At 38.6% G+C, this 7805-nt stretch overlaps 1 non-coding gene across 1 annotated transcript; it reads left to right on the top strand.

Annotated features, from left to right (window-relative positions):
* Positions 1-1221: 1221 nt before the first annotated feature.
* TRNAM-CAU (transfer RNA methionine (anticodon CAU)) lies at positions 1222-1295 on the top strand. Its single transcript has one exon. It is a non-coding gene; the product is annotated as a tRNA-Met (tRNA).
* Positions 1296-7805: the final 6510 nt, after the last annotated feature.

Raw genomic sequence — 7805 nt, forward strand, 5'->3', positions numbered from 1 at the left:
TAGATCTTGTGGAATCATATTGAATTATTTGACGATACATTCCGTACCTTGCTAAAAAACCGATCCTTGTTTACCAACCACGCATTGTCTAACCAAATCCAATTTTCTCTCGATACGTTCCTCAAAAAATCCGATTCGTGCTGATTCTTCCCCAACTAACGAAGAGATCTTGGCGGAATTGCCACATATGATATTGAGCACAATTTGCAAAGAAATACCCCCCTTGTTTTCTCGAGAAGAGATGGGAAAGATGCTCAATATCATTTGATTGAATAGTTGCCTCAGCTCCTTGTTGTTTGAAGAAACCCTCCACTTCAATTGGTCTTTTTTTCACGAAAAGCAGACATGAGATAACAAATCAAGTGTTTCACTAAGATTTCGAAGAGCTGTCCCGAATTCAAGTTGATTATGTTTCGCTTCTTCCTCGGAGAAAGACGATCAAAGAATTCCCAATCATGGTCCTTGCGGATCGGATCATCCGTATAGGATACAAAAAGAAACTCCAGATATTTGATATCTTTCTCTTTGAATGAGATCTCAATTCCAGCTATGGTTTCATTAGCTATCTTACAACTAGAATCCCTCTTTTTTCCGATCCGGTTCCTCCACCACCGCGAACCCCAGTCAGGCATGATACACTTTTTAGTTATTGGGAGAACCCAAGTACTCTCTTTCGAATCCATGAAACAACTCTCAGGGATCTTTTTCCCTTTTGGAAGATACAGGAGCGAAACAATCAACCTATTGATATTGGAAGACCAAAAAGATTCTTCCAACGTATCATTTCTGGGTCCAATGGAATTCATAGGTATAGGAAGAAGCCCCATCAAATAGAGATTTTTTCTTTCGACCATATTTCGATTGTTAATACAATATATAAGGACCGCTACTACAAGCAGTACTACACCTTTGATCGTGAAATATCGATTGCTTGTTGAACCCTGTGAATTCACGCGAAAGTGAAAGTAGGATACTCCAAATTCGGGGTCAAAGAGTTTCATAAAACGTTCTTGGTGGAAAAAAATGTGAGTGAAAGATCCCGCTGAATCGAATTGGTCCATGAATCTAAGAAATAGTGGGAATTCTTGATCTCTCTCAATATCTCTCTCAATTCGAAGATCCAGGATTTGAATTGATGTCCTTTCATTGATTCCTCCTAAAGATTTCATTTCAATTGGAATTTGGTTATTCACGATGTACGATGACGATGATCTCTGTTAAGCATCCATGGCTGAATGGTTAAAGCGCCCAACTCATAATTGGCAAATTCGTAGGTTCAATTCCTGCTGGATGCACGCCAATGGGAACGTCCAATAAGTCTATTGGAATTGGCTCTGTATCAATGGAATTTCATCATCCATACATAACGAATTGGTAATGGTATATTCATACCCATAACATATGAAGAGTAAGAACTCGAATTCTTATCGATACTGGAACTCATAGGGAAGAAAATGGATTTATGGATGGAATCAAATATGCAGTCTTTACAGAAAAAAGTATTCGGTTATTGGGGAACAATCAATATACTTCTAATGTCGAATCAGGATCAACTAGGACCGAAATAAAGCATTGGGTCGAACTCTTCTTTGGTGTCAAGGTAATAGCTATGAATAGTCATCGACTCCGGGAAAGGGTAGAAGAATGGGACTGGGACCTATTATGGGACATACAATGCATTACAGACGTATGATCATTACGCTTCAACCGGGTTATTCTATTCCACCTCTTATAGCGAAAAGAACTTAAATCAAAATACTTAATAACACGGCGATACATTTATACAAAAACTTCTACCCCGAGCACACGCAATGGAGCCGTAGACAGTCAAGTGAAATCCAATCCACGAAATAATTTGATCTATGGACAGCATCGTTGTGGTAAAGGTCGTAATGCCAGAGGAATCATTACCGCAGGGCATAGAGGGGGGGGTCATAAGCGTCTATACCGTAAATTGATTTTCGACGGAATGAAAAAGACATATCTGGTAGAATCGTAACCATAGAATACGACCCTAATCGAAATGCATACATTTGTCTCATACACTATGGGGGATGGTGAGAAGAGATATATTTTACATCCCAGAGGGGCTATAATTGGAGATACCATTGTTTCTGGTACAGAGGTTCCTATATCGATGGGGAAATGCCCTACCTTTGAGTGCGGTTTGAACTATTGATTTACGTAATTGGAAGTAACCAATTAGGTTTACGACGAAACCTAGAAATCGATCACTTTTGAGTACCTCTACGGGATAGACCTCAACAGAAAACCTGAAGAGTAACGGCAGCAAGTGATTGAGTTCAGTAGTTCCTCATATCAAATTATTGACTCTCGAGATATGGTAATATGGAGAAGACAAAATTGTTTGAAGCACGGACAGAACCGGAAGCGCCCTTGTTTCAAAGAGAGGGGACGGGTTATTCACATTTTCATTTGATGGTCAGAGGCGAATTGAAAGCTAAGCAGTGGTAATTCTAAAGATCCCCCGGGGGAAAAATAGAGATGTCTCCTACGTTACCCGTAATATGTGGAAGTATCGACGTAATTTCATAGAGTCATTCGGTCTGAATGCTACATGAAGAACATAAGCCAGATGACGGAACGGGGAGACCTAGGATGTATAAGATCCTAACATGAGTGATTAAGATCCTAACATGAGTGATTAAGATCCTAACATGAGCGATTCGGCAGATTTGAATTCCTATATATCCACTCATGTGGTACTTCATCATACGATTCATATAAGATCCATCTGTCTAGATATCATCATATACATCCAGAAAGCCGTATGCTTTGGAAGAAGCTTGTACGGTTTGGGAAGGGGTTTTTTTTGATCAAAAAGAAGAATCTACTTCAACGATATGCCCTTAGGCACGGCCATACATAACATAGAAATAACACTTGGAAAGGGTGGACAATTAGCTAGAGCAGCAGGTGCTGTAGCGAAACTGATTGCAAAAGAAGGTAAATCGGCCACATTAAGATTACCATCTGGGGAGGTCCGTTTGATATCCAAAAACTGCTCAGCAACAGTCGGACAAGTGGGTAATGTTGGTGTGAACCAGAAAAGTTTGGGTAGAGCCGGATCTAAGTGTTGGCTAGGTAAGCGTCCTGTAGTAAGAGGAGTAGTTATGAACCCTGTGGACCATCCCCACGGGGGCGGGGAAGGGAGGGCCCCAATTGGTAGAAAAAAACCCACAACCCCTTGGGGTTATCCTGCGCTTGGAAGAAGAACTAGGAAAAAGAAAAAATATAGTGATATTTTTTTTCTTCGCCGCCGTAAATAAGAAGATAGGAGGGCGAACGACGGGAATTGAACCCGCGCATGGTGGATTCACAATCCACTGCCTTGATCCACTTGGCTACATCCGCCCCTGCCCTTTCTTTAACTAAAAAAAAAAAAGGAGTAATCCGCTGTGGCGGCGTTCACTAACACTAAAAAAAAATCCTTTTGTAGCTAATCATTTATTAAGAAAAATTGAGAAGCTGAACACGAAGGAGAAAAAAGAAATAATAGTAACTTGGTCCCGGTCGTCTACCATTATACCCACAATGATCGGCCATACAATCGCTATTCATAATGGAAAGGAACATTTACCTATTTATATAACAGATCGTATGGTGGGTCACAAATTGGGAGAATTCGCACCTACTCTTACTTTCCGGGGACACGCGAGAAACGATAATAAATCTCGTCGTTAATGAAGTAAAAAGGGTGCTCATCATTCAGTGTTGGGAGGTAAACCTTATGGCAGGTGTGCGGAGGACTAGCAACCAAACGTATAAGAAAAAGAGTAATAAGATCAAGAGTAGACAAGTGCAAGCTTTAGCTAAACATAGATATATATGTATGTCTGCTCACAAAACACGAAGAGTCATTGATCAAATTCGCGGACGTTCTTATGAAGAAACACTTATGCTACTGGAACTCATGCCTTATCGAGCATCCTATCCTATTTTAAAATTGCTTTATTCTGCAGCAGCAAATGCTAGTCATAATATGGGTTTCAACGAAGCAGATTTATACATTAGTAAAGCGGAAGTCAATGAGGGTGCTATCATGAAAAGGTTAAAACCCCGAGCTCGAGGACGTAGTTATCCAATAAAAAAACCCACCTGTCATATAACAATTGTATTGAAAAATACTACTGAGAACTTTACTAATGAAGCCTAAGGGTTGAAGGGTTTAAGGGTGGTATAATAGAAAGATATTAAAAGGAGAAAGAGAGAGAAAAAGAGAGATGGGAAAAAAAATAAATCCACTTGGTTTCCGACTTGGTACAAATCAGAATCATCGTTCCCTTTGGTTCGCACGACCAAAAAGTTATTCGAGGGATCTCCAGGAAGATGAAAAAATAAGGGATTGTATCAAGAATTATGTACAAAAAAATAGGAGAATATCCTCAGGTTTCGAAGGAATTGCACACATAGAGATTCAAAAAAAAATCGATCTGATCCAGGTCATAATCCATATTGGATTCCCAAATTTGTTAATCGAGGGTCGAACACGAGGAATCCATGAATTACAGACCGATGTAAAGAAAGGATTTCATTCTGTAAACCGGAGACTTAACATTGCTATCACAAGAGTTACAAAACCTTATGGGAAGCCTAATATTCTTGCGGAATACATAGCTCTACAATTAAAGAATAGAGTTTCATTTCGAAAGGCAATGAAAAGGGCTATTGAATTAACTGAGCAAGCAGATACAAAAGGAATTCAAGTGCAAATTGGAGGGCGTATTGATGGAAAAGAAATTGCGCGTGTCGAATGGGTCAGAGAGGGTAGGGTTCCCCTACAAACCATTCGAGCTAAAATTGATCATTGTTCCTACCCAGTTCGAACTATCTATGGGGTATTAGGCATTAAAATTTGGATATTTGTGGATGAGCAATAATGGACCTTTCATTTCTTTGCCATTCTATCCGACAATATAAATGAAAAAGAGTTTCATCAGTCTTTTTACCTTGAATCAAAATGAGCAATTCTGATTCTTTCTAATTCTTAATTCTATAGGGTTGAATAAAAATTCAATTGACCATTTGGTAGAATTGCTATGCTTAGTGTGTGACTCGTTGGTTTTTTCTTTAGAGTTGGGATTAAAAAAAAAAAAAAAACAATACAATAATACGCAGACTGATCCCCAACTAATAACTATAGAACTAATAACCTACTCATTGCTTCGTATTATCGGGATCCAAGAAATCAGTCACTATATGATGTGACGATCGTATAGTTGTAGCAACTGAAATATTTTTCTTTTCCACATAATGGAAAAATCAAGCTGATTATGGGTTGAAAATAAAAAAAAAAGAGAGATGTGGGTAAATGGAAAGATGAGAGAAAGAGAGCAGGAGAATCTCAATGATATAGAATTCCAATATGTATGGCCTATGAATCATCTTATAAAAAGCAGTGTAATAAAGCATTAATGTGGATTCGCCCATAATTCGATGAATCCGATTCGGTTCATATTTAAAATGATAATAAATAATAAAATAATAAGGAGCCTTAAGTCAATAGAGACTGAGAAGATTGACTCTGGAACGGATTTAATTGGAAGCTCCATTGCATATAGTTCAGGCCTAGCCATTAACGAAGAAGCTATGGGAACGACGGAACCTGTGACTGCAGAAGATTCTATTGCAAATGAATCCTAATTATTCATTGGGTGGGATGGCGAAATTGACCAGTAACCAATTGATTTATTCCGGGAAGTCGTGGGTTAACCCTGCCCTAGGAATGGGGCCCCGGATGACAGAGTAAATATTCGCCCGCGAAAGAAACACTTATTGGATTGCAAAATTTTTTGCTATTCAGTAAAGGTCAAAACAAGGATTCGGTATAAAAATGAAAGGCATTTTCCACGAAATAAACGTCCTATATCCTATAAAAAAATCGATATCGATAGATATATATCTAGCTATATATACAATACAAGATATACGGATTCCCGCGTATAACAAACAGATTAAATTAAATATCAAAAAATCCCACGATTTTTTGTAATATTCATGCAATATTCATTATTCATTAAATAATGTGCATCGAATATTATTGAATCGTTTCATTCGCGAGGAGCTGGATGAGAAGAAACTCTCATGTCCGGTTCTGTAGTAGAGATGGAACTGAGAAACAACCATCAACTATAACCCCAAAAGAACCAGATTCCGTAAACAACATAGAGGAAGAATGAAGGGAATCTCTTATCGAGGCAATCATATTTGTTTTGGTAGATATGCTCTTCAGGCACTTGAACCCTCTTGGATTACATCTAGACAAATAGAAGCAGGGCGGCGAGCAATGACACGATATGCGCGCCGCGGTGGAAAAATATGGGTACGTATATTTCCCGACAAGCCTGTTACCCTAAGACCCACAGAAACACGTATGGGTTCCGGGAAGGGATCTCCCGAATATTGGGTATCCGTCGTTAAACCGGGTAGAATACTTTATGAAATGGGCGGAGTATCAGAAACTGTAGCTAGAGCAGCTATGTCAATAGCTGCATCCAAAATGCCTATACGAGCTCAATTCATTATTGCGGGATAGGGGTGTGGAAACAAAGGGCTATTTGTGAGGAGAAATACAATCGCAGATTTTTTTATTTCTGGACAAACAATATTTCTTTCTTTTTTCCTTCGCCCTTTGCATTGAAAGAGCTGATAAAAAAAAAAATGATAATGATATGATTCAAACTCAGACCCATTTGAATGTGGCAGACAACAGCGGAGCTCGGGAATTGATGTGTATTCGAATCTTAGGAGCTAGTAATCGCCGATATGCTCATATTGGTGACGTTATTGTTGCTGTAATCAAAGAAGCAGTGCCAAATATGCCTCTCCAAAGATCCGAAGTAATTAGAGCTGTAATTGTACGTACATGTAAAGAACTCAAACGCGACAACGGCATGATAATACGATATGATGACAATGCAGCAGTTGTCATTGATCAGGAAGGAAATCCAAAAGGAACTCGAGTTTTTGGAGCGATCGCTCGGGAACTGAGACAGTTGAATTTCACTAAAATAGTATCATTAGCTCCTGAGGTATTATAAAAAAATACCAGTAGATGAGAGCGGGATCGGAATATCCATGATTATAGGGTACCCGAAATAGATTAATTAGTATAGATTATGTCTTATGCATATACCTTTAATATAATATTTCATAAAAAAAGTAGAACATGTTGATTATATCAAAACAAAGAGGCACCAATAATTATAGTTCATCATGGGTAGGGACACTATTGCCGATATAATAACTTCGATAAGGAATGCTGATATGAATAAAAAGGGAACGGTTCGAATAGCATCTACTAATATCACCGAAAACATTGTTAGAATACTTCTACGAGAAGGTTTTATTGAAAACGTTAGGAAACATCGAGAAGACAATAAACATTTCTTGGTTTCAACCCTGCGACATAGAAGGAATAGGAAAGGAGCATATAGAAATATTTTTAAGCGTATCAGCCGCCCTGGTTTACGAATATATTCCAACTATCAACGAATTCCTAGGGTTTTGGGCGGAATGGGGATTGTCATTCTTTCGACTTCACGAGGGATAATGACGGATCGAGAGGCTCGACTAAAAAGGATTGGAGGAGAAATTTTGTGTTATATATGGTAATCCCGCTGATATCCCGTAACTTACTATTTGTGAAAAAGAAAGGAAAGGCAGGTTGTTTAATATCACTTCTCCTCCATTAGTTGCTACTTCAAGGGGGTTACCGGGAATGAAAGAACAAAAATTGATTCATGAGGGTTTAATTACTGAATCACTTCCCAATGGTATGTTCC

Source organism: Aristolochia californica, unplaced genomic scaffold (assembly GCF_029961685.1).
Source record: "Aristolochia californica isolate CCGP_79_NKW_82.1479 unplaced genomic scaffold, dmAriCali1.0.hap1 SCAF_362, whole genome shotgun sequence".
In the NCBI taxonomy this organism is placed as follows: domain Eukaryota; kingdom Viridiplantae; phylum Streptophyta; class Magnoliopsida; order Piperales; family Aristolochiaceae; genus Aristolochia; species Aristolochia californica.